Below are 24,760 nucleotides of genomic sequence, written 5' to 3'. Positions count from 1 at the left end.
ATGCGGGACATAGACAGCCAGCTGATGACCAATCCATTAGTGCAATGGATGGCTGGAAGCATTTGTCTTTGCCTTTGCAATACCACAGAAGCAATGCATGGTCAATGTACAGCAATGACACACCTGTGTGAACAGCCAGGAGACCCCCCCCCCCCCCCCCCCCATGTTATGTTACATAGTTACATAGTTAGTACGGTCGAAAAAAGACATATGTCCATCAAGTTCAACCAGGGAATTAAGGGGTAGGGGTGTGGCGCGATATTGGGGAAGGGATGAGATTTTATATTTCTTCATAAGCATTAATCTTATTTTGTCAATTAGGAACATTCAGCACCCACCCGCTATCAAGGCAGCTGCCTATCATGTCATGCCCTACCTGCACAGGTGTGCTGGCTACTCAAATGATCCAATTAAGGAGGCCATTTAGTCAGCAGCAGCAGAAGTCCTGTGCCTGGACGCTCCAACAGCGGCCAGACACAAGCAGAAGCAGAAGCAGCAGCAGCACCACCTTTTGTTTTTTGGCTGCAGCAGCAGCAGCAGCAAGGCCCACAGGGCTGGCTAGCTGGCTAGCCAGCAAGCAGGTAGCAATGAAAGTAGGAATCTTTCTTTTTAACCCTGTAAGGGGGTGGTGCACTGTACCCGAAGATACTGCCATATCGGGTCAAAATGCATAGGGCGACGGAAGCAAGCTTCGAAATCGGCCCCCGTTCTCAAAAATCCATTTAATATATGGTCCCCAGATAGGGGACGTATCAGATATTAAACTGATAAGAACAGATACTACACTTGATCTTAGCCAAAAGGCCGAGAAGCGATAACCGTGAAAGGGGCGGGCCCAACAAGGTCCCCTTCATGGGCACTATCACTGCTTGCTGTCAGGGAGGCTGCCAGACAATTTTCCATGCACACTCTGGGCTGGGGGGCAGTCAACCACCAGTACACACAGCAGAACCTAAACCCATACCATTATTGCTAAGCAGCAAGACAGGGGCCCATTGCACTCCCACGGGGCCTTTTTAAATGCAATCCATAACCCGGATTTGCCAGGAACCCTTCTTACTCCTCCTACTTGCATGTGACACTGGGCTTAGGATCTGCATAGGAAACACACACACAAGCACACACCTACCTTTGTTGCCTGCAGATGCCTCCTTGGCTGTCCCCAAACGGTATCAAACCAACACCCACGGGAAGCTGTAAGCATAGAGGACATGCCTGCACCCCATTGGACTTACCTGTGTGGGTTAAACCCGGGTTATTTGACAACCTATGGCGGTGATGGTTCTGCTCAGGCAGAGCAGTGCTGATGCTCCTCATAAAGCTGTCGCTGCTGTGAAGGTTCTAGGTGACATCACAAATCCCTATGGTTACATACACAACAAAGCTGGGTTGTTGTTGTTTACACTCTGCAAGGCCTGTGGAAGTGAGTGACATCATAGCACTGTAGTTCTGAGGGTTCTAGATGGATGCAACAATCTCCTGTTGCTTCTATGAAGGCCATAATAGACGACATCACCAAACAGCTCCATAGTCACATACACAGCAAAGGAGAGATGTTGTTTACACCTAGTGATGTCAGTGGTATTGAGTGACATCACAGCACAGTGCTAAGGCTCCTGGGCCTGGACACAGCAGCGGCTGCAATATCTCAACGGAGAATACGTTTATATATATGTGTGTGTGTGCGCGTATATATATATATATATATATATATATATATATATATATATATATTTCTCCGCCGAAATCACTTTTAAACCCATTTCCACCTTTTTTTCCCTTCTCTTCCTCTTACTTTTTTTTCACGTTTTTTTACGTTTTTCTCCTTTTCGCCTCTTTTCTGGGCGTATTATTCTTCTTTTTCTTCTTTTTTTTCGTCTAATGCATACCCCATCAGTGCAGCAATGCTTATTCAATACCGCCAGCAGATGGAGACACTGGGGGATAATTTTCTAAGGATTTATACTGATTTTTCCTGTCTGAATTTGTCGCACAGAAAGTTGCAGGCCAAATATGTGTGACATTTCTGCGACTTTAGCTTCTAGAGCATTTTTACAACATTATACATAGGTGCTGAATACATAAAAAGCGACTGTTCAGCGACAGACAAGTCGCATCGGCTGAAAGTAGGCCAGAATGTCAGTCCATGTTGGAGCAGGTTTAGATACAGTCTAAAGCATAGATCTCAAAGTCTGTGCACAGAATTTAGCAAGGGCCTCGCACCTTCTGATGCATCAGGTAGGTGCACAATAGCATAGCCTAACCCTCTGTACTTTGGTCTATATTGATGCGGGACATAGACAGCCAGCTGATGACCAATCCATTAGTGCAATGGATGGCTGGAAGCATTTGTCTTTGCCTTTGCAATACCACAGAAGCAATGCATGGTCAATGTACAGCAATGACACACCTGTGTGAACAGCCAGGAGACCCCCCCCCCCCATGTTATGTTACATAGTTACATAGTTAGTACGGTCGAAAAAAGACATATGTCCATCAAGTTCAACCAGGGAATTAAGGGGTAGGGGTGTGGCGCGATATTGGGGAAGGGATGAGATTTTATATTTCTTCATAAGCATTAATCTTATTTTGTCAATTAGGAACATTCAGCACCCACCCGCTATCAAGGCAGCTGCCTATCATGTCATGCCCTACCTGCACAGGTGTGCTGGCTACTCAAATGATCCAATTAAGGAGGCCATTTAGTCAGCAGCAGCAGAAGTCCTGTGCCTGGACGCTCCAACAGCGGCCAGACACAAGCAGAAGCAGAAGCAGCAGCAGCACCACCTTTTGTTTTTTGGCTGCAGCAGCAGCAGCAGCAAGGCCCACAGGGCTGGCTAGCTGGCTAGCCAGCAAGCAGGTAGCAATGAAAGTAGGAATCTTTCTTTTTAACCCTGTAAGGGGGTGGTGCACTGTACCCGAAGATACTGCCATATCGGGTCAATGCATAGGGCGACGGAAGCAAGCTTCGAAATCGGCCCCCGTTCTCAAAAATCCATTTAATATATGGTCCCCCAGATAGGGGACGTATCAGATATTAAACTGATAAGAACAGATACTACACTTGATCTTAGCCAAAAGGCCGAGAAGCGATAACCGTGAAAGGGGCGGGCCAACAAGGTCCCCTTCATGGGCACTATCACTGCTTGCTGTCAGGGAGGCTGCCAGACAATTTTCCATGCACACTCTGGGCTGGGGGGCAGTCAACCACCAGTACACACAGCAGAACCTAAACCCATACCATTATTGCTAAGCAGCAAGACAGGGGCCCATTGCACTCCCACGGGGCCTTTTTAAATGCAATCCATAACCCGGATTTGCCAGGAACCCTTCTTACTCCTCCTACTTGCATGTGACACTGGGCTTAGGATCTGCATAGGAAACACACACACAAGCACACACCTACCTTTGTTGCCTGCAGATGCCTCCTTGGCTGTCCCCAAACGGTATCAAACCAACACCCACGGGAAGCTGTAAGCATAGAGGACATGCCTGCACCCCATTGGACTTACCTGTGTGGGTTAAACCCGGGTTATTTGACAACCTATGGCGGTGATGGTTCTGCTCAGGCAGAGCAGTGCTGATGCTCCTCATAAAGCTGTCGCTGCTGTGAAGGTTCTAGGTGACATCACAAATCCCTATGGTTACATACACAACAAAGCTGGGTTGTTGTTGTTTACACTCTGCAAGGCCTGTGGAAGTGAGTGACATCATAGCACTGTAGTTCTGAGGGTTCTAGATGGATGCAACAATCTCCTGTTGCTTCTATGAAGGCCATAATAGACGACATCACCAAACAGCTCCATAGTCACATACACAGCAAAGGAGAGATGTTGTTTACACCTAGTGATGTCAGTGGTATTGAGTGACATCACAGCACAGTGCTAAGGCTCCTGGGCCTGGACACAGCAGCGGCTGCAATATCTCAACGGAGAATACGTTTATATATATGTGTGTGTGTGTGCGCGTATATATATATATATATATATATATATATATATATATATATTTCTCCGCCGAAATCACTTTTAAACCCATTTCCACCTTTTTTTCCCTTCTCTTCCTCTTACTTTTTTTTCACGTTTTTTTACGTTTTTCTCCTTTTCGCCTCTTTCTGGGCGTATTATTCTTCTTTTTCTTCTTTTTTTTCGTCTAATGCATACCCCATCAGTGCAGCAATGCTTATTCAATACCGCCAGCAGATGGAGACACTGGGGGATAATTTTCTAAGGATTTATACTGATTTTTCCTGTCTGAATTTGTCGCACAGAAAGTTGCAGGCCAAATATGTGTGACATTTCTGCGACTTTAGCTTCTAGAGCATTTTTACAACATTATACATAGGTGCTGAATACATAAAAAGCGACTGTTCAGCGACAGACAAGTCGCATCGGCTGAAAGTAGGCCAGAATGTCAGTCCATGTTGGAGCAGGTTTAGATACAGTCTAAAGCATAGATCTCAAAGTCTGTGCACAGAATTTAGCAAGGGCCTCGCACCTTCTGATGCATCAGGTAGGTGCACAATAGCATAGCCTAACCCTCTGTACTTTGGTCTATATTGATGCGGGACATAGACAGCCAGCTGATGACCAATCCATTAGTGCAATGGATGGCTGGAAGCATTTGTCTTTGCCTTTGCAATACCACAGAAGCAATGCATGGTCAATGTACAGCAATGACACACCTGTGTGAACAGCCAGGAGACCCCCCCCCCCCCCCCCATGTTATGTTACATAGTTACATAGTTAGTACGGTCGAAAAAAGACATATGTCCATCAAGTTCAACCAGGGAATTAAGGGGTAGGGGTGTGGCGCGATATTGGGGAAGGGATGAGATTTTATATTTCTTCATAAGCATTAATCTTATTTTGTCAATTAGGAACATTCAGCACCCACCCGCTATCAAGGCAGCTGCCTATCATGTCATGCCCTACCTGCACAGGTGTGCTGGCTACTCAAATGATCCAATTAAGGAGGCCATTTAGTCAGCAGCAGCAGAAGTCCTGTGCCTGGACGCTCCAACAGCGGCCAGACACAAGCAGAAGCAGAAGCAGCAGCAGCACCACCTTTTGTTTTTTGGCTGCAGCAGCAGCAGCAGCAAGGCCCACAGGGCTGGCTAGCTGGCTAGCCAGCAAGCAGGTAGCAATGAAAGTAGGAATCTTTCTTTTTAACCCTGTAAGGGGGTGGTGCACTGTACCCGAAGATACTGCCATATCGGGTCAATGCATAGGGCGACGGAAGCAAGCTTCGAAATCGGCCCCCGTTCTCAAAAATCCATTTAATATATGGTCCCCAGATAGGGGACGTATCAGATATTAAACTGATAAGAACAGATACTACACTTGATCTTAGCCAAAAGGCCGAGAAGCGATAACCGTGAAAGGGGCGGGCCCAACAAGGTCCCCTTCATGGGCACTATCACTGCTTGCTGTCAGGGAGGCTGCCAGACAATTTTCCATGCACACTCTGGGCTGGGGGGCAGTCAACCACCAGTACACACAGCAGAACCTAAACCCATACCATTATTGCTAAGCAGCAAGACAGGGGCCCATTGCACTCCCACGGGGCCTTTTTAAATGCAATCCATAACCCGGATTTGCCAGGAACCCTTCTTACTCCTCCTACTTGCATGTGACACTGGGCTTAGGATCTGCATAGGAAACACACACACAAGCACACACCTACCTTTGTTGCCTGCAGATGCCTCCTTGGCTGTCCCCAAACGGTATCAAACCAACACCCACGGGAAGCTGTAAGCATAGAGGACATGCCTGCACCCCATTGGACTTACCTGTGTGGGTTAAACCCGGGTTATTTGACAACCTATGGCGGTGATGGTTCTGCTCAGGCAGAGCAGTGCTGATGCTCCTCATAAAGCTGTCGCTGCTGTGAAGGTTCTAGGTGACATCACAAATCCCTATGGTTACATACACAACAAAGCTGGGTTGTTGTTGTTTACACTCTGCAAGGCCTGTGGAAGTGAGTGACATCATAGCACTGTAGTTCTGAGGGTTCTAGATGGATGCAACAATCTCCTGTTGCTTCTATGAAGGCCATAATAGACGACATCACCAAACAGCTCCATAGTCACATACACAGCAAAGGAGAGATGTTGTTTACACCTAGTGATGTCAGTGGTATTGAGTGACATCACAGCACAGTGCTAAGGCTCCTGGGCCTGGACACAGCAGCGGCTGCAATATCTCAACGGAGAATACGTTTATATATATGTGTGTGTGTGCGCGTATATATATATATATATATATATATATATATATATATATATATTTCTCCGCCGAAATCACTTTTAAACCCATTTCCACCTTTTTTTCCCTTCTCTTCCTCTTACTTTTTTTTCACGTTTTTTTACGTTTTTCTCCTTTTCGCCTCTTTTCTGGGCGTATTATTCTTCTTTTTCTTCTTTTTTTTCGTCTAATGCATACCCCATCAGTGCAGCAATGCTTATTCAATACCGCCAGCAGATGGAGACACTGGGGGATAATTTTCTAAGGATTTATACTGATTTTTCCTGTCTGAATTTGTCGCACAGAAAGTTGCAGGCCAAATATGTGTGACATTTCTGCGACTTTAGCTTCTAGAGCATTTTTACAACATTATACATAGGTGCTGAATACATAAAAAGCGACTGTTCAGCGACAGACAAGTCGCATCGGCTGAAAGTAGGCCAGAATGTCAGTCCATGTTGGAGCAGGTTTAGATACAGTCTAAAGCATAGATCTCAAAGTCTGTGCACAGAATTTAGCAAGGGCCTCGCACCTTCTGATGCATCAGGTAGGTGCACAATAGCATAGCCTAACCCTCTGTACTTTGGTCTATATTGATGCGGGACATAGACAGCCAGCTGATGACCAATCCATTAGTGCAATGGATGGCTGGAAGCATTTGTCTTTGCCTTTGCAATACCACAGAAGCAATGCATGGTCAATGTACAGCAATGACACACCTGTGTGAACAGCCAGGAGACCCCCCCCCCCCCATGTTATGTTACATAGTTACATAGTTAGTACGGTCGAAAAAAGACATATGTCCATCAAGTTCAACCAGGGAATTAAGGGGTAGGGGTGTGGCGCGATATTGGGGAAGGGATGAGATTTTATATTTCTTCATAAGCATTAATCTTATTTTGTCAATTAGGAACATTCAGCACCCACCCGCTATCAAGGCAGCTGCCTATCATGTCATGCCCTACCTGCACAGGTGTGCTGGCTACTCAAATGATCCAATTAAGGAGGCCATTTAGTCAGCAGCAGCAGAAGTCCTGTGCCTGGACGCTCCAACAGCGGCCAGACACAAGCAGAAGCAGAAGCAGCAGCAGCACCACCTTTTGTTTTTTGGCTGCAGCAGCAGCAGCAGCAAGGCCCACAGGGCTGGCTAGCTGGCTAGCCAGCAAGCAGGTAGCAATGAAAGTAGGAATCTTTCTTTTTAACCCTGTAAGGGGGTGGTGCACTGTACCCGAAGATACTGCCATATCGGGTCAATGCATAGGGCGACGGAAGCAAGCTTCGAAATCGGCCCCCGTTCTCAAAAATCCATTTAATATATGGTCCCCAGATAGGGGACGTATCAGATATTAAACTGATAAGAACAGATACTACACTTGATCTTAGCCAAAAGGCCGAGAAGCGATAACCGTGAAAGGGGCGGGCCCAACAAGGTCCCCTTCATGGGCACTATCACTGCTTGCTGTCAGGGAGGCTGCCAGACAATTTTCCATGCACACTCTGGGCTGGGGGGCAGTCAACCACCAGTACACACAGCAGAACCTAAACCCATACCATTATTGCTAAGCAGCAAGACAGGGGCCCATTGCACTCCCACGGGGCCTTTTTAAATGCAATCCATAACCCGGATTTGCCAGGAACCCTTCTTACTCCTCCTACTTGCATGTGACACTGGGCTTAGGATCTGCATAGGAAACACACACACAAGCACACACCTACCTTTGTTGCCTGCAGATGCCTCCTTGGCTGTCCCCAAACGGTATCAAACCAACACCCACGGGAAGCTGTAAGCATAGAGGACATGCCTGCACCCCATTGGACTTACCTGTGTGGGTTAAACCCGGGTTATTTGACAACCTATGGCGGTGATGGTTCTGCTCAGGCAGAGCAGTGCTGATGCTCCTCATAAAGCTGTCGCTGCTGTGAAGGTTCTAGGTGACATCACAAATCCCTATGGTTACATACACAACAAAGCTGGGTTGTTGTTGTTTACACTCTGCAAGGCCTGTGGAAGTGAGTGACATCATAGCACTGTAGTTCTGAGGGTTCTAGATGGATGCAACAATCTCCTGTTGCTTCTATGAAGGCCATAATAGACGACATCACCAAACAGCTCCATAGTCACATACACAGCAAAGGAGAGATGTTGTTTACACCTAGTGATGTCAGTGGTATTGAGTGACATCACAGCACAGTGCTAAGGCTCCTGGGCCTGGACACAGCAGCGGCTGCAATATCTCAACGGAGAATACGTTTATATATATGTGTGTGTGTGCGCGTATATATATATATATATATATATATATATATATATATATATATATATTTCTCCGCCGAAATCACTTTTAAACCCATTTCCACCTTTTTTTCCCTTCTCTTCCTCTTACTTTTTTTTCAAGTTTTTTTACGTTTTTCTCCTTTTCGCCTCTTTTCTGGGCGTATTATTCTTCTTTTTCTTCTTTTTTTTCGTCTAATGCATACCCCATCAGTGCAGCAATGCTTATTCAATACCGCCAGCAGATGGAGACACTGGGGGATAATTTTCTAAGGATTTATACTGATTTTTCCTGTCTGAATTTGTCGCACAGAAAGTTGCAGGCCAAATATGTGTGACATTTCTGCGACTTTAGCTTCTAGAGCATTTTTACAACATTATACATAGGTGCTGAATACATAAAAAGCGACTGTTCAGCGACAGACAAGTCGCATCGGCTGAAAGTAGGCCAGAATGTCAGTCCATGTTGGAGCAGGTTTAGATACAGTCTAAAGCATAGATCTCAAAGTCTGTGCACAGAATTTAGCAAGGGCCTCGCACCTTCTGATGCATCAGGTAGGTGCACAATAGCATAGCCTAACCCTCTGTACTTTGGTCTATATTGATGCGGGACATAGACAGCCAGCTGATGACCAATCCATTAGTGCAATGGATGGCTGGAAGCATTTGTCTTTGCCTTTGCAATACCACAGAAGCAATGCATGGTCAATGTACAGCAATGACACACCTGTGTGAACAGCCAGGAGACCCCCCCCCCCCCCCCCCCATGTTATGTTACATAGTTACATAGTTAGTACGGTCGAAAAAAGACATATGTCCATCAAGTTCAACCAGGGAATTAAGGGGTAGGGGTGTGGCGCGATATTGGGGAAGGGATGAGATTTTATATTTCTTCATAAGCATTAATCTTATTTTGTCAATTAGGAACATTCAGCACCCACCCGCTATCAAGGCAGCTGCCTATCATGTCATGCCCTACCTGCACAGGTGTGCTGGCTACTCAAATGATCCAATTAAGGAGGCCATTTAGTCAGCAGCAGCAGAAGTCCTGTGCCTGGACGCTCCAACAGCGGCCAGACACAAGCAGAAGCAGAAGCAGCAGCAGCACCACCTTTTGTTTTTTGGCTGCAGCAGCAGCAGCAGCAAGGCCCACAGGGCTGGCTAGCTGGCTAGCCAGCAAGCAGGTAGCAATGAAAGTAGGAATCTTTCTTTTTAACCCTGTAAGGGGGTGGTGCACTGTACCCGAAGATACTGCCATATCGGGTCAATGCATAGGGCGACGGAAGCAAGCTTCGAAATCGGCCCCCGTTCTCAAAAATCCATTTAATATATGGTCCCCAGATAGGGGACGTATCAGATATTAAACTGATAAGAACAGATACTACACTTGATCTTAGCCAAAAGGCCGAGAAGCGATAACCGTGAAAGGGGCGGGCCCAACAAGGTCCCCTTCATGGGCACTATCACTGCTTGCTGTCAGGGAGGCTGCCAGACAATTTTCCATGCACACTCTGGGCTGGGGGGCAGTCAACCACCAGTACACACAGCAGAACCTAAACCCATACCATTATTGCTAAGCAGCAAGACAGGGGCCCATTGCACTCCCACGGGGCCTTTTTAAATGCAATCCATAACCCGGATTTGCCAGGAACCCTTCTTACTCCTCCTACTTGCATGTGACACTGGGCTTAGGATCTGCATAGGAAACACACACACAAGCACACACCTACCTTTGTTGCCTCCAGATGCCTCCTTGGCTGTCCCCAAACGGTATCAAACCAACACCCACGGGAAGCTGTAAGCATAGAGGACATGCCTGCACCCCATTGGACTTACCTGTGTGGGTTAAACCCGGGTTATTTGACAACCTATGGCGGTGATGGTTCTGCTCAGGCAGAGCAGTGCTGATGCTCCTCATAAAGCTGTCGCTGCTGTGAAGGTTCTAGGTGACATCACAAATCCCTATGGTTACATACACAACAAAGCTGGGTTGTTGTTGTTTACACTCTGCAAGGCCTGTGGAAGTGAGTGACATCATAGCACTGTAGTTCTGAGGGTTCTAGATGGATGCAACAATCTCCTGTTGCTTCTATGAAGGCCATAATAGACGACATCACCAAACAGCTCCATAGTCACATACACAGCAAAGGAGAGATGTTGTTTACACCTAGTGATGTCAGTGGTATTGAGTGACATCACAGCACAGTGCTAAGGCTCCTGGGCCTGGACACAGCAGCGGCTGCAATATCTCAACGGAGAATACGTTTATATATATGTGTGTGTGTGCGCGTATATATATATATATATATATATATATATATATATATTTCTCCGCCGAAATCACTTTTAAACCCATTTCCACCTTTTTTTCCCTTCTCTTCCTCTTACTTTTTTTTCACGTTTTTTTACGTTTTTCTCCTTTTCGCCTCTTTTCTGGGCGTATTATTCTTCTTTTTCTTCTTTTTTTTCGTGTAATGCATACCCCATCAGTGCAGCAATGCTTATTCAATACCGCCAGCAGATGGAGACACTGGGGGATAATTTTCTAAGGATTTATACTGATTTTTCCTGTCTGAATTTGTCGCACAGAAAGTTGCAGGCCAAATATGTGTGACATTTCTGCGACTTTAGCTTCTAGAGCATTTTTACAACATTATACATAGGTGCTGAATACATAAAAAGCGACTGTTCAGCGACAGACAAGTCGCATCGGCTGAAAGTAGGCCAGAATGTCAGTCCATGTTGGAGCAGGTTTAGATACAGTCTAAAGCATAGATCTCAAAGTCTGTGCACAGAATTTAGCAAGGGCCTCGCACCTTCTGATGCATCAGGTAGGTGCACAATAGCATAGCCTAACCCTCTGTACTTTGGTCTATATTGATGCGGGACATAGACAGCCAGCTGATGACCAATCCATTAGTGCAATGGATGGCTGGAAGCATTTGTCTTTGCCTTTGCAATACCACAGAAGCAATGCATGGTCAATGTACAGCAATGACACACCTGTGTGAACAGCCAGGAGACCCCCCCCCCCCATGTTATGTTACATAGTTACATAGTTAGTACGGTCGAAAAAAGACATATGTCCATCAAGTTCAACCAGGGAATTAAGGGGTAGGGGTGTGGCGCGATATTGGGGAAGGGATGAGATTTTATATTTCTTCATAAGCATTAATCTTATTTTGTCAATTAGGAACATTCAGCACCCACCCGCTATCAAGGCAGCTGCCTATCATGTCATGCCCTACCTGCACAGGTGTGCTGGCTACTCAAATGATCCAATTAAGGAGGCCATTTAGTCAGCAGCAGCAGAAGTCCTGTGCCTGGACGCTCCAACAGCGGCCAGACACAAGCAGAAGCAGAAGCAGCAGCAGCACCACCTTTTGTTTTTTGGCTGCAGCAGCAGCAGCAGCAAGGCCCACAGGGCTGGCTAGCTGGCTAGCCAGCAAGCAGGTAGCAATGAAAGTAGGAATCTTTCTTTTTAACCCTGTAAGGGGGTGGTGCACTGTACCCGAAGATACTGCCATATCGGGTCAATGCATAGGGCGACGGAAGCAAGCTTCGAAATCGGCCCCCGTTCTCAAAAATCCATTTAATATATGGTCCCCAGATAGGGGACGTATCAGATATTAAACTGATAAGAACAGATACTACACTTGATCTTAGCCAAAAGGCCGAGAAGCGATAACCGTGAAAGGGGCGGGCCCAACAAGGTCCCCTTCATGGGCACTATCACTGCTTGCTGTCAGGGAGGCTGCCAGACAATTTTCCATGCACACTCTGGGCTGGGGGGCAGTCAACCACCAGTACACACAGCAGAACCTAAACCCATACCATTATTGCTAAGCAGCAAGACAGGGGCCCATTGCACTCCCACGGGGCCTTTTTAAATGCAATCCATAACCCGGATTTGCCAGGAACCCTTCTTACTCCTCCTACTTGCATGTGACACTGGGCTTAGGATCTGCATAGGAAATACACACACAAGCACACACCTACCTTTGTTGCCTGCAGATGCCTCCTTGGCTGTCCCCAAACGGTATCAAACCAACACCCACGGGAAGCTGTAAGCATAGAGGACATGCCTGCACCCCATTGGACTTACCTGTGTGGGTTAAACCCGGGTTATTTGACAACCTATGGCGGTGATGGTTCTGCTCAGGCAGAGCAGTGCTGATGCTCCTCATAAAGCTGTCGCTGCTGTGAAGGTTCTAGGTGACATCACAAATCCCTATGGTTACATACACAACAAAGCTGGGTTGTTGTTGTTTACACTCTGCAAGGCCTGTGGAAGTGAGTGACATCATAGCACTGTAGTTCTGAGGGTTCTAGATGGATGCAACAATCTCCTGTTGCTTCTATGAAGGCCATAATAGACGACATCACCAAACAGCTCCATAGTCACATACACAGCAAAGGAGAGATGTTGTTTACACCTAGTGATGTCAGTGGTATTGAGTGACATCACAGCACAGTGCTAAGGCTCCTGGGCCTGGACACAGCAGCGGCTGCAATATCTCAACGGAGAATACGTTTATATATATGTGTGTGTGTGCGCGTATATATATATATATATATATATATATATATATATTTCTCCGCCGAAATCACTTTTAAACCCATTTCCACCTTTTTTTCCCTTCTCTTCCTCTTACTTTTTTTTCACGTTTTTTTACGTTTTTCTCCTTTTCGCCTCTTTTCTGGGCGTATTATTCTTCTTTTTCTTCTTTTTTTTCGTCTAATGCATACCCCATCAGTGCAGCAATGCTTATTCAATACCGCCAGCAGATGGAGACACTGGGGGATAATTTTCTAAGGATTTATACTGATTTTTCCTGTCTGAATTTGTCGCACAGAAAGTTGCAGGCCAAATATGTGTGACATTTCTGCGACTTTAGCTTCTAGAGCATTTTTACAACATTATACATAGATGCTGAATACATAAAAAGCGACTGTTCAGCGACAGACAAGTCGCATCGGCTGAAAGTAGGCCAGAATGTCAGTCCATGTTGGAGCAGGTTTAGATACAGTCTAAAGCATAGATCTCAAAGTCTGTGCACAGAATTTAGCAAGGGCCTCGCACCTTCTGATGCATCAGGTAGGTGCACAATAGCATAGCCTAACCCTCTGCACTTTGGTCTATATTGATGCGGGACATAGACAGCCAGCTGATGACCAATCCATTAGTGCAATGGATGGCTGGAAGCATTTGTCTTTGCCTTTGCAATACCACAGAAGCAATGCATGGTCAATGTACAGCAATGACACACCTGTGTGAACAGCCAGGAGACCCCCCCCCCCATGTTATGTTACATAGTTACATAGTTAGTACGGTCGAAAAAAGACATATGTCCATCAAGTTCAACCAGGGAATTAAGGGGTAGGGGTGTGGCGCGATATTGGGGAAGGGATGAGATTTTATATTTCTTCATAAGCATTAATCTTATTTTGTCAATTAGGAACATTCAGCACCCACCCGCTATCAAGGCAGCTGCCTATCATGTCATGCCCTACCTGCACAGGTGTGCTGGCTACTCAAATGATCCAATTAAGGAGGCCATTTAGTCAGCAGCAGCAGAAGTCCTGTGCCTGGACGCTCCAACAGCGGCCAGACACAAGCAGAAGCAGAAGCAGCAGCAGCACCACCTTTTGTTTTTTGGCTGCAGCAGCAGCAGCAGCAGCAAGGCCCACAGGGCTGGCTAGCTGGCTAGCCAGCAAGCAGGTAGCAATGAAAGTAGGAATCTTTCTTTTTAACCCTGTAAGGGGGTGGTGCACTGTACCCGAAGATACTGCCATATCGGGTCAATGCATAGGGCGACGGAAGCAAGCTTCGAAATCGGCCCCCGTTCTCAAAAATCCATTTAATATATGGTCCCCAGATAGGGGACGTATCAGATATTAAACTGATAAGAACAGATACTACACTTGATCTTAGCCAAAAGGCCGAGAAGCGATAACCGTGAAAGGGGCGGGCCCAACAAGGTCCCCTTCATGGGCACTATCACTGCTTGCTGTCAGGGAGGCTGCCAGACAATTTTCCATGCACACTCTGGGCTGGGGGGCAGTCAACCACCAGTACACACAGCAGAACCTAAACCCATACCATTATTGCTAAGCAGCAAGACAGGGGCCCATTGCACTCCCACGGGGCCTTTTTAAATGCAATCCATAACCCGGATTTGCCAGGAACCCTTCTTACTCCTCCTACTTGCATGTGACACTGGGCTTAGGATCTGCATAGGAAACACACACACAAGCACACACCTACCTTTGTTGCCTGCAGATGCCTCCTTGGCTGTCCCCAAACGGTATCAAACCAACACCCACGGGAAGCTGTAAGCATAGAGGACATGCCTGCACCCCATTGGACTTACCTGTGTGGGTTAAACCCGGGTTATTTGACAACCTATGGCGGTGATGGTTCTGCTCAGGCAGAGCAGTGCTGATGCTCCTCATAAAGCTGTCGCTGCTGTGAAGGTTCTAGGTGACATCACAAATCCCTATGGTTACATACACAACAAAGCTGGGTTGTTGTTGTTTACACTCTGCAAGGCCTGTGGAAGTGAGTGACATCATAGCACTGTAGTTCTGAGGGTTCTAGATGGATGCAACAATCTCCTGTTGCTTCTATGAAGGCCATAATAGACGACATCACCAAACAGCTCCATAGTCACATACACAGCAAAGGAGAGATGTTGTTTACACCTAGTGATGTCAGTGGTATTGAGTGACATCACAGCACAGTGCTAAGGCTCCTGGGCCTGGACACAGCAGCGGCTGCAATATCTCAACGGAGAATACGTTTATATATATGTGTGTGTGTGCGCGTATATATATATATATATATATATATATATATATATATATATTTCTCCGCCGAAATCACTTTTAAACCCATTTCCACCTTTTTTTCCCTTCTCTTCCTCTTACTTTTTTTTCAAGTTTTTTTACGTTTTTCTCCTTTTCGCCTCTTTTCTGGGCGTATTATTCTTCTTTTTCTTCTTTTTTTTCGTCTAATGCATACCCCATCAGTGCAGCAATGCTTATTCAATACCGCCAGCAGATGGAGACACTGGGGGATAATTTTCTAAGGATTTATACTGATTTTTCCTGTCTGAATTTGTCGCACAGAAAGTTGCAGGCCAAATATGTGTGACATTTCTGCGACTTTAGCTTCTAGAGCATTTTTACAACATTATACATAGGTGCTGAATACATAAAAAGCGACTGTTCAGCGACAGACAAGTCGCATCGGCTGAAAGTAGGCCAGAATGTCAGTCCATGTTGGAGCAGGTTTAGATACAGTCTAAAGCATAGATCTCAAAGTCTGTGCACAGAATTTAGCAAGGGCCTCGCACCTTCTGATGCATCAGGTAGGTGCACAATAGCATAGCCTAACCCTCTGTACTTTGGTCTATATTGATGCGGGACATAGACAGCCAGCTGATGACCAATCCATTAGTGCAATGGATGGCTGGAAGCATTTGTCTTTGCCTTTGCAATACCACAGAAGCAATGCATGGTCAATGTACAGCAATGACACACCTGTGTGAACAGCCAGGAGACCCCCCCCCCCCCATGTTATGTTACATAGTTACATAGTTAGTACGGTCGAAAAAAGACATATGTCCATCAAGTTCAACCAGGGAATTAAGGGGTAGGGGTGTGGCGCGATATTGGGGAAGGGATGAGATTTTATATTTCTTCATAAGCATTAATCTTATTTTGTCAATTAGGAACATTCAGCACCCACCCGCTATCAAGGCAGCTGCCTATCATGTCATGCCCTACCTGCACAGGTGTGCTGGCTACTCAAATGATCCAATTAAGGAGGCCATTTAGTCAGCAGCAGCAGAAGTCCTGTGCCTGGACGCTCCAACAGCGGCCAGACACAAGCAGAAGCAGAAGCAGCAGCAGCACCACCTTTTGTTTTTTGGCTGCAGCAGCAGCAGCAGCAAGGCCCACAGGGCTGGCTAGCTGGCTAGCCAGCAAGCAGGTAGCAATGAAAGTAGGAATCTTTCTTTTTAACCCTGTAAGGGGGTGGTGCACTGTACCCGAAGATACTGCCATATCGGGTCAATGCATAGGGCGACGGAAGCAAGCTTCGAAATCGGCCCCCGTTCTCAAAAATCCATTTCATATATGGTCCCCAGATAGGGGACGTATCAGATATTAAACTGATAAGAACAGATACTACACTTGATCTTAGCCAAAAGGCCGAGAAGCGATAACCGTGAAAGGGGCGGGCCCAACAAGGTCCCCTTCATGGGCACTATCACTGCTTGCTGTCAGGGAGGCTGCCAGACAATTTTCCATGCACACTCTGGGCTGGGGGGCAGTCAACCACCAGTACACACAGCAGAACCTAAACCCATACCATTATTGCTAAGCAGCAAGACAGGGGCCCATTGCACTCCCACGGGGCCTTTTTAAATGCAATCCATAACCCGGATTTGCCAGGAACCCTTCTTACTCCTCCTACTTGCATGTGACACTGGGCTTAGGATCTGCATAGGAAACACACACACAAGCACACACCTACCTTTGTTGCCTGCAGATGCCTCCTTGGCTGTCCCCAAACGGTATCAAACCAACACCCACGGGAAGCTGTAAGCATAGAGGACATGCCTGCACCCCATTGGACTTACCTGTGTGGGTTAAACCCGGGTTATTTGACAACCTATGGCGGTGATGGTTCTGCTCAGGCAGAGCAGTGCTGATGCTCCTCATAAAGCTGTCGCTGCTGTGAAGGTTCTAGGTGACATCACAAATCCCTATGGTTACATACACAACAAAGCTGGGTTGTTGTTGTTTACACTCTGCAAGGCCTGTGGAAGTGAGTGACATCATAGCACTGTAGTTCTGAGGGTTCTAGATGGATGCAACAATCTCCTGTTGCTTCTATGAAGGCCATAATAGACGACATCACCAAACAGCTCCATAGTCACATACACAGCAAAGGAGAGATGTTGTTTACACCTAGTGATGTCAGTGGTATTGAGTGACATCACAGCACAGTGCTAAGGCTCCTGGGCCTGGACACAGCAGCGGCTGCAATATCTCAACGGAGAATACGTTTATATATATGTGTGTGTGTGCGCGTATATATATATATATATATATATATATATATATATATATATATTTCTCCGCCGAAATCACTTTTAAACCCATTTCCACCTTTTTTTCCCTTCTCTTCCTCTTACTTTTTTTTCAAGTTTTTTTACGTTTTTCTCCTTTTCGCCTCTTTTCTGGGCGTATTATTCTTCTTTTTCTTCTTTTTTTTCGTCTAATGCATACCCCATCAGTGCAGCAATGCTTATTCAATACCGCCAGCAGATGGAGACACTGGGGGATAATTTTCTAAGGATTTATACTGATTTTTCCTGTCTGAATTTGTCGCACAGAAAGTTGCAGGCCAAATATGTGTGACATTTCTGCGACTTTAGCTTCTAGAGCATTTTTACAACATTATACATAGGTGCTGAATACATAAAAAGCGACTGTTCAGCGACAGACAAGTCGCATCGGCTGAAAGTAGGCCAGAATGTCAGTCCATGTTGGAGCAGGTTTAGATACAGTCTAAAGCATAGATCTCAAAGTCTGTGCACAGAATTTAGCAAGGGCCTCGCACCTTCTGATGCATCAGGTAGGTGCACAATAGCATAGCCTAACCCTCTGTACTTTGGTCTATATTGATGCGGGACATAGACAGCCAGCTGATGACCAATCCATTAGTGCAATGGATGGCTGGAAGCATTTGTCTTTGCCTTTGCAATACCACAGAAGCAATGCATGGTCAATGTACAGCAATGACACACCTGTGTGAACAGCCAGGAGACCCCCCCCCCCCATGTTATGTTACATAGTTACATAGTTAGTACGGTCGAAAAAAGACATATGTCCATCAAGTTCAACCAGGGAATTAAGGGGTAGGGGTGTGGCGCGATATTGGGGAAGGGATGAGATTTTATATTTCTTCATAAGCATTAATCTTATTTTGTCAATTAGGAACATTCAGCACCCACCCGCTATCAAGGCAGCTGCCTATCATGTCATGCCCTACCTGCACAGGTGTGCTGGCTACTCAAATGATCCAATTAAGGAGGCCATTTAGTCAGCAGCAGCAGAAGTCCTGTGCCTGGACGCTCCAACAGCGGCCAGACACAAGCAGAAGCAGAAGCAGCAGCAGCACCACCTTTTGTTTTTTGGCTGCAGCAGCAGCAGCAGCAAGGCCCACAGGGCTGGCTAGCTGGCTAGCCAGCAAGCAGGTAGCAATGAAAGTAGGAATCTTTCTTTTTAACCCTGTAAGGGGGTGGTGCACTGTACCCAAAGATACTGCCATATCGGGTCAATGCATAGGGCGACGGAAGCAAGCTTCGAAATCGGCCCCCGTTCTCAAAAATCCATTTAATATATGGTCCCCAGATAGGGGACGTATCAGATATTAAACTGATAAGAACAGATACTACACTTGATCTTAGCCAAAAGGCCGAGAAGCGATAACCGTGAAAGGGGCGGGCCCAACAAGGTCCCCTTCATGGGCACTATCACTGCTTGCTGTCAGGGAGGCTGCCAGACAATTTTCCATGCACACTCTGGGCTGGGGGGCAGTCAACCACCAGTACACACAGCAGAACCTAAACCCATACCATTATTGCTAAGCAGCAAGACAGGGGCCCATTGCACTCCCACGGGGCCTTTTTAAATGCAATCCATAACCCGGATTTGCCAGGAACCCTTCTTACTCCTCCTACTTGCATGTGACACTGGGCTTAGGATCTGCATAGGAAACACACACACAAGCACACACCTACCTTTGTTGCCTGCAGATGCCTCCTTGGCTGTCCCCAAACGGTATCAAACCAACACCCACGGGAAGCTGTAAGCATAGAGGACATGCCTGCACCCCATTGGACTTACCTGTGTGGGTTAAACCCGGGTTATTTGACAACCTATGGCGGTGATGGTTCTGCTCAGGCAGAGCAGTGCTGATGCTCCTCATAAAGCTGTCGCTGCTGTGAAGGTTCTAGGTGACATCACAAATCCCTATGGTTACATACACAACAAAGCTGGGTTGTTGTTGTTTACACTCTGCAAGGCCTGTGGAAGTGAGTGACATCATAGCACTGTAGTTCTGAGGGTTCTAGATGGATGCAACAATCTCCTGTTGCTTCTATGAAGGCCATAATAGACGACATCACCAAACAGCTCCATAGTCACATACACAGCAAAGGAGAGATGTTGTTTACACCTAGTGATGTCAGTGGTATTGAGTGACATCACAGCACAGTGCTAAGGCTCCTGGGCCTGGACACAGCAGCGGCTGCAATATCTCAACGGAGAATACGTTTATATATATGTGTGTGTGTGCGCGTATATATATATATATATATATATATATATATATATATATATATATATTTCTCCGCCGAAATCACTTTTAAACCCATTTCCACCTTTTTTTCCTTTTTTCCCTTCTCTTCCTCTTACTTTTTTTTCACGTTTTTTTACGTTTTTCTCCTTTTCGCCTCTTTTCTGGGCGTATTATTCTTCTTTTTCTTCTTTTTTTTCGTCTAATGCATACCCCATCAGTGCAGCAATGCTTATTCAATACCGCCAGCAGATGGAGACACTGGGGGATAATTTTCTAAGGATTTATACAGATTTTTCCTGTCTGAATTTGTCGCACAGAAAGTTGCAGGCCAAATATGTGTGACATTTCTGCGACTTTAGCTTCTAGAGCATTTTTACAACATTATACATAGGTGCTGAATACATAAAAAGCGACTGTTCAGCGACAGACAAGTCGCATCGGCTGAAAGTAGGCCAGAATGTCAGTCCATGTTGGAGCAGGTTTAGATACAGTCTAAAGCATAGATCTCAAAGTCTGTGCACAGAATTTAGCAAGGGCCTCGCACCTTCTGATGCATCAGGTAGGTGCACAATAGCATAGCCTAATCCTCTGTACTTTGGTCTATATTGATGCGGGACATAGACAGCCAGCTGATGACCAATCCATTAGTGCAATGGATGGCTGGAAGCATTTGTCTTTGCCTTTGCAATACCACAGAAGCAATGCATGGTCAATGTACAGCAATGACACACCTGTGTGAACAGCCAGGAGACCCCCCCCCCCCCATGTTATGTTACATAGTTACATAGTTAGTACGGTCGAAAAAAGACATATGTCCATCAAGTTCAACCAGGGAATTAAGGGGTAGGGGTGTGGCGCGATATTGGGGAAGGGATGAGATTTTATATTTCTTCATAAGCATTAATCTTATTTTGTCAATTAGGAACATTCAGCACCCACCCGCTATCAAGGCAGCTGCCTATCATGTCATGCCCTACCTGCACAGGTGTGCTGGCTACTCAAATGATCCAATTAAGGAGGCCATTTAGTCAGCAGCAGCAGAAGTCCTGTGCCTGGACGCTCCAACAGCGGCCAGACACAAGCAGAAGCAGAAGCAGCAGCAGCACCACCTTTTGTTTTTTGGCTGCAGCAGCAGCAGCAGCAAGGCCCACAGGGCTGGCTAGCTGGCTAGCCAGCAAGCAGGTAGCAATGAAAGTAGGAATCTTTCTTTTTAACCCTGTAAGGGGGTGGTGCACTGTACCCGAAGATACTGCCATATCGGGTCAATGCATAGGGCGACGGAAGCAAGCTTCGAAATCGGCCCCCGTTCTCAAAAATCCATTTAATATATGGTCCCCAGATAGGGGACGTATCAGATATTAAACTGATAAGAACAGATACTACACTTGATCTTAGCCAAAAGGCCGAGAAGCGATAACCGTGAAAGGGGCGGGCCCAACAAGGTCCCCTTCATGGGCACTATCACTGCTTGCTGTCAGGGAGGCTGCCAGACAATTTTCCATGCACACTCTGGGCTGGGGGGCAGTCAACCACCAGTACACACAGCAGAACCTAAACCCATACCATTATTGCTAAGCAGCAAGACAGGGGCCCATTGCACTCCCACGGGGCCTTTTTAAATGCAATCCATAACCCGGATTTGCCAGGAACCCTTCTTACTCCTCCTACTTGCATGTGACACTGGGCTTAGGATCTGCATAGGAAACACACACACAAGCACACACCTACCTTTGTTGCCTGCAGATGCCTCCTTGGCTGTCCCCAAACGGTATCAAACCAACACCCACGGGAAGCTGTAAGCATAGAGGACATGCCTGCACCCCATTGGACTTACCTGTGTGGGTTAAACCCGGGTTATTTGACAACCTATGGCGGTGATGGTTCTGCTCAGGCAGAGCAGTGCTGATGCTCCTCATAAAGCTGTCGCTGCTGTGAAGGTTCTAGGTGACATCACAAATCCCTATGGTTACATACACAACAAAGCTGGGTTGTTGTTGTTTACACTCTGCAAGGCCTGTGGAAGTGAGTGACATCATAGCACTGTAGTTCTGAGGGTTCTAGATGGATGCAACAATCTCCTGTTGCTTCTATGAAGGCCATAATAGACGACATCACCAAACAGCTCCATAGTCACATACACAGCAAAGGAGAGATGTTGTTTACACCTAGTGATGTCAGTGGTATTGAGTGACATCACAGCACAGTGCTAAGGCTCCTGGGCCTGGACACAGCAGCGGCTGCAATATCTCAACGGAGAATACGTTTATATATATGTGTGTGTGTGCGCGTATATATATATATATATATATATATATATATATATATTTCTCCGCCGAAATCACTTTTAAACCCATTTCCACCTTTTTTTCCCTTCTCTTCCTCTTACTTTTTTTTCACGTTTTTTTACGTTTTTCTCCTTTTCGCCTCTTTTCTGGGCGTATTATTCTTCTTTTTCTTCTTTTTTTTCGTCTAATGCATACCCCATCAGTGCAGCAATGCTTATTCAATACAGCCAGCAGATGGAGACACTGGGGGATAATTTTCTAAGGATTTATACTGATTTTTCCTGTCTGAATTTGTCGCACAGAAAGTTGCAGGCCAAATATGTGTGACATTTCTGCGACTTTAGCTTCTAGAGCATTTTTACAACATTATACATAGGTGCTGAATACATAAAAAGCGACTGTTCAGCGACAGACAAGTCGCATCGGCTGAAAGTAGGCCAGAATGTCAGTCCATGTTGGAGCAGGTTTAGATACAGTCTAAAGCATAGATCTCAAAGTCTGTGCACAGAATTTAGCAAGGGCCTCGCACCTTCTGATGCATCAGGTAGGTGCACAATAGCATAGCCTAACCCTCTGTACTTTGGTCTATATTGATGCGGGACATAGACAGCCAGCTGATGACCAATCCATTAGTGCAATGGATGGCTGGAAGCATTTGTCTTTGCCTTTGCAATACCACAGAAGCAATGCATGGTCAATGTACAGCAATGACACACCTGTGTGAACAGCCAGGAGACCCCCCCCCCCCCCCCCATGTTATGTTACATAGTTACATAGTTAGTACGGTCGAAAAAAGACATATGTCCATCAAGTTCAACCAGGGAATTAAGGGGTAGGGGTGTGGCGCGATATTGGGGAAGGGATGAGATTTTATATTTCTTCATAAGCATTAATCTTATTTTGTCAATTAGGAACATTCAGCACCCACCCGCTATCAAGGCAGCTGCCTATCATGTCATGCCCTACCTGCACAGGTGTGCTGGCTACTCAAATGATCCAATTAAGGAGGCCAATTAGTCAGCAGCAGCAGAAGTCCTGTGCCTGGACGCTCCAACAGCGGCCAGACACAAGCAGAAGCAGCAGCAGCACCACCTTTTGTTTTTTGGCTGCAGCAGCAGCAAGGCCCACAGGGCTGGCTAGCTGGCTAGCCAGCAAGCAGGTAGCAATGAAAGTAGGAATCTTTCTTTTTAACCCTGTAAGGGGGTGGTGCACTGTACCCGAAGATACTGCCATATCGGGTCAATGCATAGGGCGACGGAAGCAAGCTTCGAAATCGGCCCCCGTTCTCAAAAATCCATTTAATATATGGTCCCCAGATAGGGGACGTATCAGATATTAAACTGATAAGAACAGATACTACACTTGATCTTAGCCAAAAGGCCGAGAAGCGATAACCGTGAAAGGGGCGGGCCCAACAAGGTCCCCTTCATGGGCACTATCACTGCTTGCTGTCAGGGAGGCTGCCAGACAATTTTCCATGCACACTCTGGGCTGGGGGGCAGTCAACCACCAGTACACACAGCAGAACCTAAACCCATACCATTATTGCTAAGCAGCAAGACAGGGGCCCATTGCACTCCCACGGGGCCTTTTTAAATGCAATCCATAACCCGGATTTGCCAGGAACCCTTCTTACTCCTCCTACTTGCATGTGACACTGGGCTTAGGATCTGCATAGGAAACACACACACAAGCACACACCTACCTTTGTTGCCTGCAGATGCCTCCTTGGCTGTCCCCAAACGGTATCAAACCAACACCCACGGGAAGCTGTAAGCATAGAGGACATGCCTGCACCCCATTGGACTTACCTGTGTGGGTTAAACCCGGGTTATTTGACAACCTATGGCGGTGATGGTTCTGCTCAGGCAGAGCAGTGCTGATGCTCCTCATAAAGCTGTCGCTGCTGTGAAGGTTCTAGGTGACATCACAAATCCCTATGGTTACATACACAACAAAGCTGGGTTGTTGTTGTTTACACTCTGCAAGGCCTGTGGAAGTGAGTGACATCATAGCACTGTAGTTCTGAGGGTTCTAGATGGATGCAACAATCTCCTGTTGCTTCTATGAAGGCCATAATAGACGACATCACCAAACAGCTCCATAGTCACATACACAGCAAAGGAGAGATGTTGTTTACACCTAGTGATGTCAGTGGTATTGAGTGACATCACAGCACAGTGCTAAGGCTCCTGGGCCTGGACACAGCAGCGGCTGCAATATCTCAACGGAGAATACGTTTATATATATGTGTGTGTGTGCGCGTATATATATATATATATATATATATATATATATATATATATATTTCTCCGCCGAAATCACTTTTAAACCCATTTCCACCTTTTTTTCCCTTCTCTTCCTCTTACTTTTTTTTCACGTTTTTTTACGTTTTTCTCCTTTTCGCCTCTTTTCTGGGCGTATTATTCTTCTTTTTCTTCTTTTTTTTCGTCCAATGCATACCCCATCAGTGCAGCAATGCTTATTCAATACCGCCAGCAGATGGAGACACTGGGGGATAATTTTCTAAGGATTTATACTGATTTTTCCTGTCTGAATTTGTCGCACAGAAAGTTGCAGG

At 46.2% G+C, this 24,760-nt stretch overlaps 11 non-coding genes across 11 annotated transcripts; all 11 read right to left on the bottom strand.

Annotated features, from left to right (window-relative positions):
• Positions 1–623: 623 nt before the first annotated feature.
• On the bottom strand, positions 624–816 carry LOC130319783 (U2 spliceosomal RNA). Its single transcript, XR_008865860.1, has one exon. It is a non-coding gene; the product is annotated as a U2 spliceosomal RNA (small nuclear RNA).
• Positions 817–2,902: 2,086 nt separating this feature from the next.
• On the bottom strand, positions 2,903–3,094 carry LOC130319782 (U2 spliceosomal RNA). The gene has a single exon (XR_008865859.1). It is a non-coding gene; the product is annotated as a U2 spliceosomal RNA (small nuclear RNA).
• A 2,087-nt stretch (positions 3,095–5,181) lies between these two features.
• Positions 5,182–5,372, bottom strand: LOC130319778 (U2 spliceosomal RNA). Its single transcript, XR_008865855.1, has one exon. It is a non-coding gene; the product is annotated as a U2 spliceosomal RNA (small nuclear RNA).
• Positions 5,373–7,457: 2,085 nt separating this feature from the next.
• Positions 7,458–7,648, bottom strand: LOC130319777 (U2 spliceosomal RNA). The gene has a single exon (XR_008865854.1). It is a non-coding gene; the product is annotated as a U2 spliceosomal RNA (small nuclear RNA).
• Positions 7,649–9,743: 2,095 nt separating this feature from the next.
• Positions 9,744–9,934, bottom strand: LOC130319775 (U2 spliceosomal RNA). The gene has a single exon (XR_008865853.1). It is a non-coding gene; the product is annotated as a U2 spliceosomal RNA (small nuclear RNA).
• A 2,078-nt stretch (positions 9,935–12,012) lies between these two features.
• LOC130319773 (U2 spliceosomal RNA) lies at positions 12,013–12,203 on the bottom strand. The gene has a single exon (XR_008865851.1). It is a non-coding gene; the product is annotated as a U2 spliceosomal RNA (small nuclear RNA).
• A 2,078-nt stretch (positions 12,204–14,281) lies between these two features.
• LOC130319772 (U2 spliceosomal RNA) lies at positions 14,282–14,472 on the bottom strand. Its single transcript, XR_008865850.1, has one exon. It is a non-coding gene; the product is annotated as a U2 spliceosomal RNA (small nuclear RNA).
• A 2,083-nt stretch (positions 14,473–16,555) lies between these two features.
• Positions 16,556–16,746, bottom strand: LOC130319779 (U2 spliceosomal RNA). The gene has a single exon (XR_008865856.1). It is a non-coding gene; the product is annotated as a U2 spliceosomal RNA (small nuclear RNA).
• Positions 16,747–18,830: 2,084 nt separating this feature from the next.
• LOC130319781 (U2 spliceosomal RNA) lies at positions 18,831–19,021 on the bottom strand. The gene has a single exon (XR_008865858.1). It is a non-coding gene; the product is annotated as a U2 spliceosomal RNA (small nuclear RNA).
• A 2,097-nt stretch (positions 19,022–21,118) lies between these two features.
• On the bottom strand, positions 21,119–21,309 carry LOC130319771 (U2 spliceosomal RNA). The gene has a single exon (XR_008865849.1). It is a non-coding gene; the product is annotated as a U2 spliceosomal RNA (small nuclear RNA).
• Positions 21,310–23,380: 2,071 nt separating this feature from the next.
• On the bottom strand, positions 23,381–23,571 carry LOC130319770 (U2 spliceosomal RNA). Its single transcript, XR_008865848.1, has one exon. It is a non-coding gene; the product is annotated as a U2 spliceosomal RNA (small nuclear RNA).
• Positions 23,572–24,760: the final 1,189 nt, after the last annotated feature.

The sequence above is a fragment of the Hyla sarda genome, unplaced genomic scaffold (assembly GCF_029499605.1).
Source record: "Hyla sarda isolate aHylSar1 unplaced genomic scaffold, aHylSar1.hap1 scaffold_2163, whole genome shotgun sequence".
Taxonomy (NCBI): domain Eukaryota; kingdom Metazoa; phylum Chordata; class Amphibia; order Anura; family Hylidae; genus Hyla; species Hyla sarda.
The sequence above is the reverse complement of the archived record's forward strand: the minus strand, read 5'-3'. Positions and strand labels throughout refer to the sequence as shown.